Below are 14,538 nucleotides of genomic sequence, written 5' to 3' on the forward strand. Positions count from 1 at the left end.
CATCAGAACTCCGTTTATCCGAAATAAAGGGGGCGGAGTCACTTCGGTTGACGCGTTTTTTCGGATGACACATGGTAAATATTTTCGGAAGTTAAATGTCGAAATAAAAATGCTTAAACTCTGTTAAGCAAAGCTGCATACTGTACATAACATTAAAATTTCTACATAATGTCACTCATTGTATAAAATCAGTGATTTTCTTCTGAATTTTCTTGGTGCAGCTATATCGCACCACCATTTAATCAACAATACATCAGCTGGTGTAGGTTCATTGCTTTGTTCAACAAAGCGCAAAGCGATCTGAAATAATAAAACGTTTTTGGTTACTACTGAACTGAATACTGTATACAGTAATTTTATTACAGTACTGTAATGAAAGTGTGTGGTACTATATTTTAATAAAAAAATCGAAATCAGTCCTACCTCCAGTGCATTAAATTTATCATCTAATGTAACTCGATTCTCAGAGTCTGAGTCGTCTGCATAATCTTCATGACGAATAATACAGTGATAATAATAATCATAATAATAATACAGTAAAGATAATAATAAATCCTGCTTGTTCAAGAAAAATGTAGCCTATCATGGAATGAACTAGAGGGTAAGAAACTGTTTTGTTTTATGCTACATGTGCATTCTGGCATGTCATAATATAAAAAATAGGGTTCGCCTAGTAGCTCTCAGCACATATAGCAAGATAATTACGAATATCGACGGCTAAGAACGAGAGGGTAAAAACAACATATAACAATACAATTTTGCCAGAGCATTCCAGTTAAGCCGGGTTCCGGTTAAGCGGGGTTCTACTGTACTAGAAACTGTACTTGAAATTCTCTTTCCCAGAAAAAATTAAATTTACTTCCTATCTCTACTACAATATTCAAATATATTGCTATTCGCAGACGATATCAAAAATGTCAAAACCAATCGGTCACAAGGGGACTGTAGACTTCTTCAGAAAGATCTCAATAGCATATCACATTGCAACGTTATTAACAAGTTAGGTTTTAATGTAAAACAAAAGCTAAAAGTTTCCACCTATTCAATACTATTGAATGACTATTGATGACTATGACTTGTGATGGCTATAAATCCTTAGCAAAAAAATAGACGAGTAATCGCAATTTTTCTATATATATCTATAAATTCTTTAGCAATCTTATTAGTAGCCCTCTGTGTTCAATACTGTACCGGGCGGTACACCTCCACACCGCTAATTCAAATATTGCGCCAGTTGAAACCTCTCTACAGGAGAAACTTTGAACTTTAAAATCTGTATTAAATCAAAGGTTTCACGGAAGATGTCTCTACTGTAAATTCTGAAGTGTTTTGAACTATGTCTATTTCGATTTGTATTTGTTTGCTCTGTAGCAAGAAGTGTGGACATTCTCTTCTGGATGGCACTACTTAAGAACGATAATTGTGCACCCTAGTGCGAAGTGAAGGAACTGGTTTTTTTGAAGAAATTTGGTATTCATAAGTTTGTTCTTTGTTAAATTTCTTTCAGTCATTTGTTGGGTTGGCAGTATAACCCTTCTCTTTCTGCCAGTATTGAATTTAACCAATCGGTAATTTCTGTAATTAATTTTCCTCCAATCATAGCTTTCTTCCTCAGGTTTCCATGTGTAATTCCTTGTCTACCAATAAAGTTGAAGGGGTGTGTCTTTTTCATTCTTGAAAGGTCTCGAATTTTCCACGAGGGTATAAAAACTGCTGATTTTCTGGTCTCGGGGCCACTTCAGTAACATCTTTCGCAGTGTGTGAACATATATAGCAGGGGGCGGGAAGCGCCTCTTTCTCCAAGCAGCAGTTCATCCTCAAGGTAATGGCCGTTTAATAACTTTATTTCTTGCTAGCTCAGCAGTTTAACCCTCGGGGCAGGTTCGAAACTTTTCTCATGTAACCTATCTTTAAAATGTAATAGACATTTGGTAAAATTTCGTCTCTTTGACTACAAATTGGGATAGAGAGTGCCTAACCCTCTCGAGCTCCCACTCATATTGTTTTGAGGTGACTACGTTTTCATAACCGTTTTTCTTCTCTTCGTAATGTAATAAAGTTTTCTTATCGTGTCACCTCCATAGTATGGGATTAGCCCCTGTATAACTGGCCGAGTGCCACCTAGGTTTTAAGAAGTTTCATGTAGGAGTGCAAGCTACGCCTCCAGTCAAGTTGGTTTTGGGGCCATTTAATTAACCCAGTGTTTGTTTTCTTCATGTGAAGGCCCTGTAGGTTGGGTACAAGATACCCCCGTTTCACTGTATGTGTGCCTTAAGGGCAGTCAGAAATGAAGGTTGTTGTAGCCTTTGATAGGCTGCTAAAATTGAGAGCGGGTCTGCTCTTTTCATCTTAACATTGTAATTAGGAGCAAGTGCTCCTTGTACTTAGGGGTTTTCTGCCCTGTAACTATTGTGGTGGTGAGCTGAGAGCTCAGAAATTAATCTTGGGGCTCTGTAAATTCTTAAATTGTTAACCTGCTACTTGGTACCCGTTACATCTTTGTTATTTGTTGTCATTTGTTGATTTTGAAAAGAAAATATAAACTTTGTTAAAGTTTTAAATTAACTTTAATTTCGTAAGTTGAGAGCTATTCCCGCCCGCACCTTCTTTCAACTCTAACTACCACGGATAACTCCGTAACAAATACTATTGAAGAGCTATTGTTTTACATTGCATTGCTTTTCAGTACAAAATAATATGAAATTTATCTAGACTAATATTATAAAGTTGAAAAATTTGTTTGTTTGTAACGAATAGACTCAAAAACTACTGAACCGATTAAAAAAAATACTTCACTTATAGAAAGCTACGTTGCAAGTGAGTAACATGGGCTGCATTTTATTTTAAAAACAATTCAAGGTGGGGGGACACGGGGGGAGATATAAAAATAATAGGCTAATATAGGCAAAATATCGAATTTGTCGTATAAGGACGAGACAAAGCTCAATTTAATCCTTTTGACGCAAAGAACAAAACTTGGTAAGCTCTACGGGCCCGAAAACCATGTTTTAAGGCCCTAAGACCAACCGTTACGGAGATATTGGCACCACACTACCCCTGCTCTAGGAATCCGAATGAACTGCCGTAACCATGGCAACGTCAGCTCTAGGATTCTACAGCAGCGAAATTATCTACAATAAATCACAAAAACCTAACATGTTACAGACATGAAAATTGATATTGGAATCCCCTTTAAAAATAAAAGAACACAAATATTCGTTTTCAGAAAATCCACTTAAGGGGGAGGGGTGTGAAAAGAAGTGAGGAAAGAGTTGAATTATTTATGTAAGGATACATATATCTCAAAAAATGAATTACACACTTTCTTGGAAAAGCCACTTAAGGGGGTGAAAAGAATTTAAAAAAGCGGGTGAATTTTTAAAATGAGTATCTTCTTCTTCTATCGCTTTACTGACACCTGCGGGGTTGCGGGTGAGAACTGCGTAGCACATGTGAATTTAACCCTGTTTTACGGCTGGATGCCCTTCCGGACGTCAACCGTATGTGCAGGGATGTAATTTATACTTCTATACTAATATTATAAAGAGGAACAATGTGTATATTTGTTTGTAACGGATAGACTCAAAAAGTACTGAACCGATTTTGAAAATTACTTCACCTACAGAAAGCTACATTGCCAGTGAGTAACATGGGCTGTATTTCATTTTCAAAACAATTCGAGGAGGGGCGACGGGGGGACATATAAGAATATTAAAATAATAGGCTAATATAGGCGACATCGAATTTGTCGTTCAAGGACGAGACAAAGCTCATTTTAAGCCCCTTGACGTAAAGAACAAAACTCGGTAAACCGTACGGGTCCATAATCAATGTTTTAAGGCCCTAAAACCAACCGTACCGGGCTAGTTGGCCGTGCGCGTAGAGGCGTGCGGCTGTGAGCTTGCATCCGGGAGATAGTAGGTTCGAATCCCACTATCGGCAGCCCTGAAAATGGTTTTCCGTGGTTTCCCATTTTCACACCAGGCAAATGCTGGGGCTGTACCTTAATTAAGGCCATGGCCGCTTCCTTCCAACTCCTAAGCCTTTCCTATCCCATCGTCGCCATAAGACCTGTCTGTGTCGGTGCGACGTAAAGCCCATAGAAAAAAAAAAACCAACCGTTGTGGAGGTGTTGAAACCACACTACCCCTGCTCTAGGAATCGGTTAAAGAAACGAACGGCCGTAACCATGGCAACGTCAGCTCGAGGATTCTACAGCAGCTAGATTATGCATGTACGTTTGGGCATAGCTGCCAGCCAAAATTGATACACATATGACTTACTATCTTGGAAAAATAAACTATTGGGTAAGACGCTCATAGCACTCCTTTGGGCGGGGATGGATAGGGAGTGAAGTATAAAAATAATAGCCCCGGAGATCTCCGTAGTACGGAGACCATCGGTTGCGGACGGGCCTCCGTTTTTTACGTACTGGCTTAGGTTTCAGCATTTTGCGGAGTCTGTTACCTATAGTTTAAACTATTTTCTATCAAATCATGGAGTAGTAGTATCACTGATGTTATTAGTGCCGATATTTTGGTCCACTTTTACGATCATTGTAACCATGAAAACAACCTATATACTGTACACAATTATTGTTAAGATGGTGCGCCCATGACTAGAATAAATTTCTCAACATTTATATTCAGATTCATTATATGATGTGCGACATGAGTGACAAGCCCTGAGATTTATAATTCTCGATAATTATAGTAGTTTTTATGCATCGCGTATTTCCTTGATCATTTGTAATAGTTACGAAATGTCGTATTAAACAAATACATTCAATAATATTTATATTTGTGGTACTATCTAGCGGAAGTATACTTACACTAAAACTGCAGCTTTGTGAAGGGAGCATGTATATCTAGGTGGGAATGAAGGAAAATCATGGTAGCAAAAGATCTTAGAGGTCGACGCTAATTAAGAACTATTTAGAGGCTCCCATGAAGAAAAGAAGAAGAAGATACTGAACCCATGACCTTTGTCCCTAAGAATATTATGCAAAAATTGTCAATTTAATAAGAAGTTCGATTCTTGATAGCATGGATTTGACACGTGACGAGGGGGTGATTACCTTCGGTTCCACGCTCTGAGATACGTGACGTCAGTCGCATGTGTCAACGGCGGAAAAATCTTAAGTCATTTTTGTGAACTATTTCAAAGCGCGTGTATATGGCGTGCCCCAAGCCAAGTCAAAAATATAGTGCCTATCAAAGGAGGTCATTTATCCCACAAATCGAACACGTTTACATTTTAAATGTCCATGAACACTACTGCTTGAAATGTAGCGAATATGTAGTCACCTTCAAAACTCTTGTAATTACAGTTTAGTTAAGTCAGAAAATTTATAGAAATTTTCTTGGCGTCAAAGGGAGATGCCCGAACAGAGGGGGTAACTGCTATCAATATGCAGGGACGCCATGACGAAGTCTCCTTCTCCTGCATTTTGGGTTACGAAGCGGACGATAAAGTGTTGAGCTACTCTGTGAAATCAAACAACAAAAGTAGACTAAGTTCAACCGCAGATTTTAGCCATTGTGGCTGGGGTCTTGACTCCATGTGGAGATAGTTTCTTGAGTGGAAATAATTGTACCAGATAGGATGGTCAAAGTACTGAATAAATTCTCATGTGATAAATAAAGTAATTCGTGTGCGGAAGTTATTACAGTCCATCGTGTGCGCTCAAAGAAAAAAAAGTGAAGGGCATTTATTTTTTTATGCTTTATTCCAAGAAACCTGAAGAATATATAATGATCTGTAAAGCCACGAATGTAAAATTGGCTAAATAAAAATGCCAGGGTCGCAGGTGAGCCCTATGACGAATACTGGCGTGAATACATAAGGTGTGTGACTTTCCATCTTACTACCTATTATATCTTGTTTCATGATCTCTAAATGTGTATTTGAATGGGGTATATACGACGCAGTGGTCACCCCTATGTGGTTTTGTAAATGTTAGAATACGACTAAAAAGGAGTCATTTGTTTTATTTTCCACTTGGATAAAATTTTTGAAGTCTTGCGAGTACCGTATGATGTTGTAAAAAGTTACTGAATAGGGTTTTGAAGTGATATCACGTCCAATGTAGATCGTCATTTCCGTGTGTTTACTGCCTATATTTTGTGATGTCAAATTATGATGTTCATTCGACGTAAAAATGTTCTGTCTGAAATTTTGACGTAAATAATATAAGAAATCCATAGTTACCCATTTTCAATCGAGTGGAAGCGCCTGTCGGTAAGAGTATAGTGTGATGAATTTGGTCACGGAGTGAAACGTTTTTCTAGGCTCATTTAAACTGTGTCTGACTGACAATAAAAAAGATCTAGTAGAAATTTTCAGTCATTTTTCGTAAAAATCAAGTTATTAAAAATACGATATCATTTTATGCGAAGTCGTTCATTATTAATGCATTGTGCGTATTAGACGTCATGAATTCTAGTAAGGATTTTATTCCAGTTCTTTGTCGGTGATAGTTGCAAGTTGGGAAACAGAGGTTAGTTGTCGTGTGAGTTGAGATGAGATTTTTGAATCAGGTTACAGACTTGTCATTGAAGCCGGGACATGGAAGCCCGAGGAATATTTTATAATGTTGGGAATGGAAAGCAATATATATAGGAATCCATGGCGGTATTAATTTGCGACGCGTATAATTATTGTGGCCATCTTGAAGCATAATCTGTGCATTTTGTTGGTTAGAATATCGTATTTGTTTAATTATGTCGGCAGAGTTTAAAGATTTAAAGAGAGAGGCCAGTTAAGTAGAACGACAGATGTGTCGTGTAACTGCCAAGCGAACTTGGAGGCGGGAGGCCTCAGCTGATAGGGGTTCACCGCAAGATAACGGGACACGCGTGGAATTGAGATTGTATTTCTCGGCCGGGGAGAACGTTAAATGTTGGATTTAGTTGAAATTGTCATCCGGTAATAACCTGAGTGTTATTAGATACTGTAAAATTTGTTTAATTGGGGACGTAATTTGCATTTGATACGACGAACTTAGAGTATAAAGTGTACGATTAGCCAAATTCAGGGTTGTCCAAAATATACTGTAGAGCGATGGTAGTGATGGTGGTTTGTTTGTGAGGGGTGCGCAAACTTTATAAAATGTTATGACGAGATGTGACATCGTAATTATATGACGAGTTGCTTTTGGTTTGTACGTAGATTATTAGGGTATCCAAGTGTTAATAATGGCTAGGGTTAGATTAGATAAAGTGTGAGGTCATGAAACGAGATATATAAACTGGACATGAATGATGTAGTTCTTTTCGAGACAATAGGAAGCAACAAATAAACATCGATAGGATTTTAAAATTGTGAGAACACAATTGCGTAGGAATTTGTGAAGAAACCAGAGTCCACGGAGATAGAATTTGTTGCCCTTTAAGATTTCATTAAATCATTTAAACTTATTTAATTATTAAATTCAGTGAAACCGCATTTTGAAATAACTTTAAATCAAGCGAATAACTTGGAGATGCATTCTGGAAATCTTAGTTTGTTTTCTGGGGGATGTGTAAATTGTAACGTAACGATTAAGGGGACATATCCGAAGGAAATTGATTTTACTACCACAAAGTTTATGAGCATTGCTATTGTTGTATTATTTAACTTTGATTGATTGAGCAGTGAATGTGCTGGGGATAGTAAAGTGGAAACTTTGGTCATCAACCGATGTAACTTAATTGTGTTTAGCCTTCAGCTTAGAAACTTGGATGGTCAGGGGGTCATCAACCTCAGTGACTAAGATTAGGGCCATATGCCACTGTAGCATCATTTTCCTTGCGGTGATCATCCACAATGACTTTAAAGTAACTTAGAAGTTTAGATGTCGGTCCATGACATAGACGCAGATCACATCGATTCAATTGAGGGTCCATGCCGTAGAACCACTGTGTGGCACACACCGATTGGCCATAACGAATCACTATGATGGTACATGTGGTCTCACATGAAAGCCGAATTTAAGTATTTTCAGACTTTCCTTTCTTTAATAAAAAATGAGGCAATGGTTTCTAGTAAGAATGCCCATCAGGCAGACACGTCAAAGGCTCACCAGTATTCTAACCTTCTAAGTAATAAAAATGATTGTGGTGTCCAGTGGACACGATTGATTTCAATGATACCGTTGGCATATCAGAATGCTTCAGAATTTCCTGAATAAAAGAGGAATCTTTTAAATAGACCTTTCATTCAAGTAGATAGATTAGAATTACTGAACCCTACCTTTACCTCAGCAAGTGACGAAGAACCCGATATGACCCAAGAGACAGATCTCATGAACTTTGCTGATAGGTAAGAAAGGTAGGTATACCTAAATATGGACCAAAAGGGTTCAATACTTACACTATAATTTCTACGTACTTAAGTAAATACACCAGTGACATAAATATCTAAAGAAGTCAGTCACACCGATAGTATGAGTAACTAAAGCCAGTTTCTGATAACCCGTACGAAGAACGGGTACTTCTGCTAGTTACATATGAAGTTAGATTTTAACAAAAAAGTGTAATGTAATGTTATTTTTCAGGTGTAAAAATAAAATATGGTCACTTGTGTAATATTTTGAATACTAATTTGGCATTAGTGAATTCTATCAGGGAATTTGGTGTGCATTTTCACGCTAAATTGACATTCACTGTACACATAAACGGAGTAGTTGCAGATACTTACAGAGTGTTATGATCTATTAAGAGATGCACATGAGACTTCACAAAACCAGAGGCAATACAGTTTGAATACAACTCCTTTGTACGTAGTCGGCTAGAATATGCATTGCTAATTTGGAATCCCAGCTATAAACTATATGAAAACAAAGTCGAAGTGGTGCAAAACAAATTTCTTAGGTACCTTAAGTACAAAATACTAATAATTACCCTAAATTTGATTCTTATGTTGGCTATAAGTCCTTAGCAAAAAGACGAGTAATCGCAGTTCTTCTATATATCTAAAAATTATTTGAAAACCTTATTGGTCCCTAACTTGGCTCTCCCTGTTCAAATTGGCTGTCCCTAATCCACCTACGCGCCCAAAACATATTACTAGGGCTCGGAAGTTGAAGACCTATAATATGCCTAAAATCCTAAAAATATATAAAAGGACCTAAACTGGAAAAAAGGCGTAAAAATGCGATCGAAATTCTTTCATTATTTTAGTTTTAATTACTTATTTAGTGAAGGAATTTAATGTTTAAAAATGCAAAATTCCGGTGGTATGGAACAAACAGTGCAAAAATATATAAGTGAAATACTTCTTCTTTCAGATATTATATATTATTTCTTTAACATAAGTAAGAAAAAGGAATTCCATGTTTGTTAAAAAAATAGTACTTGCAGAATTTAGAATGAAATATCTCTTGCGCCTAGAATGAACTCAGCGAACCCGCAACGGACATCCTGGAGAGAAAAAAAATTGAAATTAGTATAACTGCAATTATATTTGGCTTAACAAATCTAGGGTTGTATAAAATGTAATTCGGAAACCTTAACACAGTTGGCTTTGCAGTACATCACAATAGTCATCTCCAGGTTTTTAGGTGTAAAGGATCGTCTGTTTTCAGACAACACGTTGCAAAATACCGAGTAACATCTCTCCACATCAGCGGATGTTAAGGTATCATTCATGAAGCAAGTGAGATCTTCCTGTTCAATATTTCACTTATATTGCACATAATTTGATATCCCTGGGGTTTTTCAAGTACTACATTCATTTTTTCATTTTACTTCCATTTCCTCTCTTTTCAGATACGGTTGAAATATATGTTTTTACTAGAGAAAAGATGTTAAAGAAGTGATGGATGTACTAATGATAATTAGAATTGAGAATGGGCAATAAAAATGTAGTCTAAGAAGGTGAAGTTGGAAAAAATCCATTTAAGATCTAAAATAGGCTAAAAAAAGAACCAACAAACCAAAAATCACTAGAAAAGGCAAACAATAACAAACAAAATCCATCATTTTCTGGCCTACAATGAATTATATTACGTTGGGCCTGGGTTTCTGGCAGTCGAAACAAAAAAAAAAGATTTTATATTACGTTGGGCCTGGTTTTCGGGCAGTCGAAACATAAACAAAAAGGACTTTTCCTCAACTTCCGATTCCTACATAACGTATTACCCTCTACTGTTCAAGATCAAGAACCCAAGAACATAGTAATTCACCAGTGTAAAGGCAATGAAAATATTTAATAAGTATAGCAAATTGTTCATTCTATGAACCTACGAGATCAGTAGTGCTCCATTTGAAACCCAATAATAATACACTACTGTATCTATACATAATAATAATGTTTGAAATACAACGCGAGGAAGTCTCATAAGGTTTTTTACGCCGATCCAGGCGAAGTTTCATCCATCTGTGCAGTTCGTTTTTCAACCAATACATGTGATTTCAACACACCTCATCACGTTTGATCCACGGAACAAGACCATAAATCATTACAAAAGCTCATTCCTAATGTGAAAAACTGTTTTTAATTACAAGCAGTCTAATACCATTGAGCGAAGATTATTATGATCATCGATGTATACGAACAACCACTCACATCAAATTATTGTAACATCTTTATGTCATTCATTCAACCCACATTTTAAGCAATTTTAATGCTCACTGTTTGTTTCAATAGACATAATATAATCTTACTGGTTATTTTAAAATTGTTAAGATTCGTATTTTATCAACGCATTTTAGACGTTTTGTCGTTATATATACCGGGATCAGGGCCCTGACCTACTTTGACTAAGTTATTTCTATCTGATAATGCTTATTAAGGATGAGTGAAACACGTTCTAATTAATATCTGTTAATGGTTTTATCCTAAATATAAAGGATTGAGGTGGTTTTTATTAATATAATAACTTTCTTATTCTTAAATCCAATACGGTTTTATAATGAGATTCATAACTTGCAATGTAACTGCCAACCAGGCAAGCTTGAGGAATAGATTTCTTAATCAACCAAATCAATCAATCAATCAATCAATCAATCAATCAATCAATCAATCAATCAATCAATCAATCAATCAATCAATACTGATCCGCATTTAGGGCAGTTGCCCAGGTGGCAGATTCCCTATCTGTTGCTTTCCTAGCCTTTTCCTAAATGATTTCAAAGAAATTGGAAACTTATTGAACATCTCCCTTGGTAAGTTATTCCAATCCCTAACTCCCCTTCCTATAAATGAATATTTGCCCCAGTTTGTCCTCTTGAATTCCAACTTTATCTTCATATTGTGATCTTTCCTACTTTTATAAACGCCATTCAAACGTATTCGTCTACTAACGTCATTCCACGCCATCTCTCCGCCGACAGCTCGGAACATACCACTTAGTCGAGCAGCTCTTCTTCTTTCTCTCAATTCTTCCCAACCCAAACATTGCAACATTTTTGTAACGCTACTATTTTGTCGGAAATCACCCAGAACAAATCGAGCTGCTTTTCTTTGGATTTTTTCCAGTTCTTGAATCAGGTAATCCTGGTGAGGGTCCCATACACTGGAACCATACTCTAGTTGGGGTCTTACCAGAGACTTATATGCACTCTCCTTTACATCCTTACTACAACCCCTAAACACCCTCATAACCATGTGCAGAGATCTGTACCCTTTATTTACAATCCCATTTATGTGATTACCCCAATGAAGATCTTTCCTTATATTAACACCTAGATACTTACAATGATCCCCAAAAGGATCTTTCACCACATCAACGCAGTAATTAAAACTGAGAGGACTTTTCCTATTTGTGAAACTCACAACCTGACTTTTAACCCCGTTTATCAACATACCATTGCCTGCTGTCCATCTCACAACATTTTCGAGGTCAAGGGCAATAAAATATCTAGGGACATCACATTTCTAAAAGAATGTTTAAAGATTAGTCTAATTCCAAAAAAATAAGAAACTCACAAAGGAGAAATATTTTTTCTTCCAGTTTGCTGAACACTCAAAAGAAAATCAACGACATTTGGCTGAAAAACGAAATGAAATTACATTACAAGAAAAAAATAATTTTGAATGTACAACTCTATAATGCGCATTTAGAGACTTCCTCGAGCATGCCTCCCGTAGAATGGGATTCCTACTCTAAATTTGATAATGAAAAAGTGTCAGTTGTAGTGAACAACAAGCAATTAGTTTTGGAGGTAAAACTAAAATTTCTCAAGGATTCAAAAACAAAGTCCATCAACTCTCATAGAATGAACAATTTACATACGCCCCAGTTAAACAACATCCCCACCACTGTGAAAATATAGCAATGAGTACGGACTAGATATATTTGCAACTACATACTCTTCCGCAGAGAAACAATGTAAACAAATAACTTAATCGTGTTTTTATTATAAATTAAAAACCCGCTTTGGTTGACACTTATTGTTAAGTTCATAGTTTTTGTTCACTCCCTAGTTTCTATTAACAGACCTACCATTTACCTAATCTTCATTATCATCTTCAATAGCATCTCTACCATCATGTATAACTACAGTACTACGTATGTTAAAGCCGTCAATAAATACCTTGTTACATTATGTTAACTAAATATTTGTAATAATATTATCAGACTTTGAAAAGTCAAAAACAAGAGATTTTGGCATATCGCGGTACGTTACGACCCATGATTGGTGACGAAACTTGCATCAGCAGAAGAATATTTAAAACAGTATATTGCTCTATTCCATTGTGACGGCCAGTGATTGGTTCATGAACTATTAAACTCCTTGATTAGTGTTGTTTGTTCATATATTTTCTCCAAGTTGTATATTCTATTATTCTTTGGTTTTAACCTAGCCAACATCTGGTATCAACCTTTGTATTTTGTAGTTCTAGTAATAAATAGTGTTTACTTAAAAACTACATCTGGTGACCCCGACGTGATCTCGGCGTTACAATCAAACTTCCAGCTGATTTCTTTAAGTCAACATCATTGGCCTGCGACATTCCTTCCTTTGTCTTCAACCTGAGGCAGCACATGGCCTCACTGAAGCCAGTTAACATTCGACATCACTCTGAAAAATCTATCTTCATCCACCCAGAACTTCTCATGTACTCATCAGACAAGATGCAGTTAGAAAACCTCTCCAACCGATTTGCAATGGACCGTATCTTGTAATCAAACGTTCTGAAAAGAACTTCACTCTAGAAACGCCGCATGGTCAACAGACAATTGCAATCGACAGCCTTAAACCACTCTTTCTACTGCATAATGTGGAACCTAAACCAACCAAAGTCCTCAACGCCAGAGCAACCCAGCTCTATGATCAACCCTGGCGATAGCCATCAGTCCAGCAAGCAGGTTACATGTTCTGGTCGCAGAGTGCGCTTCCCTAGTAGATTTATCCGCGTAGTCAATGGGGAGGGATAGTATGTGGCGGCCAATGATTGATTTATGAACTATTAAACTCCTTGATTAGTGTTGTTTGTTCATATATTTTCTCCGAGTTTTATATTTTAGTATTCTTTGATTTTAACGTAGCCAACATTTGGTATCAACCTTTGTATTATATAGTTCTAGTAATAAATAGTGTTTATTTAAAAAGAAAAACTACATCATTCCTCTGATTGATTGATTGATTGATTGATTGATTGATTGATTGATTGATTGATTGATTGATTGATTGATTGATTGATTGATTGATTGATTGATTGATTGATTGATTGATTGATTGATTGATTGATTGATTGATTGATTGATTGATTGATTGATTGATTGATTGATTGATTGATTGATTGATTGATTGATTGATTGATTGATTGATTGATTGATTGATTGATTGATTGATTGATTGATTGATTGATTGATTGATTGATTGATTGATTTATACTGCGTATTAACTTACTGTATCTGAAATTTAGAACGCATGACTTCATCGTAACTGCCTTAGACTTCTTCAAATATTACGCCCTAAATTATTTATTCAAAGCACTTGCCTTGCTGAATATATTTTAAGGTTAAACGATTTTTCAGAATTCTTTTTTGTTTTTCGGGAAGCATTGTGCTTTTGTCCTTGTAAATATGCTAAAATGTCTCGTAGTCTGCACTGCAATGTGGAAATGATAAAATAAAAAGCATTACAATAGAGATTCTGTCATACTTAAGGTGACATCCAGCTGATTGCATCTGCCCTGCCAGTACCCACTGAAAATCAGCTCTCCCCAACTACTTAAAGAATGAGGAAAAACATGGCATTTTCAAACAATGAAGAAATTTGCTCTCAAAATCGGGAGATAAGTCTCTGCGATCAGGAGAGTGGGAGGAAGGACAAAAAATCGGGAGTCTCCCTATAAAATCGGGGGTGTTGGCATGTCTGTATTATGATACTGAAGAAAAGTGTATTGTTATTTCATTGTTCATTATATCATTTAATGTACGAGTAATAGTATCTGTGTTTCACATCGTTGGATTTATACCTGTCTGAAGCAAAAAAAAAAAAAAAACAATAATGATTACTGTTTAACATAGCCACCATTCTTACCCAGGCATTTGTTCTAATGATACATCAAGGCAACGACGACGGCAAGAAAGAAGTCTGAGTCCAG

Source organism: Anabrus simplex, chromosome 11 (assembly GCF_040414725.1).
Source record: "Anabrus simplex isolate iqAnaSimp1 chromosome 11, ASM4041472v1, whole genome shotgun sequence".
NCBI classification, from domain to species: domain Eukaryota; kingdom Metazoa; phylum Arthropoda; class Insecta; order Orthoptera; family Tettigoniidae; genus Anabrus; species Anabrus simplex.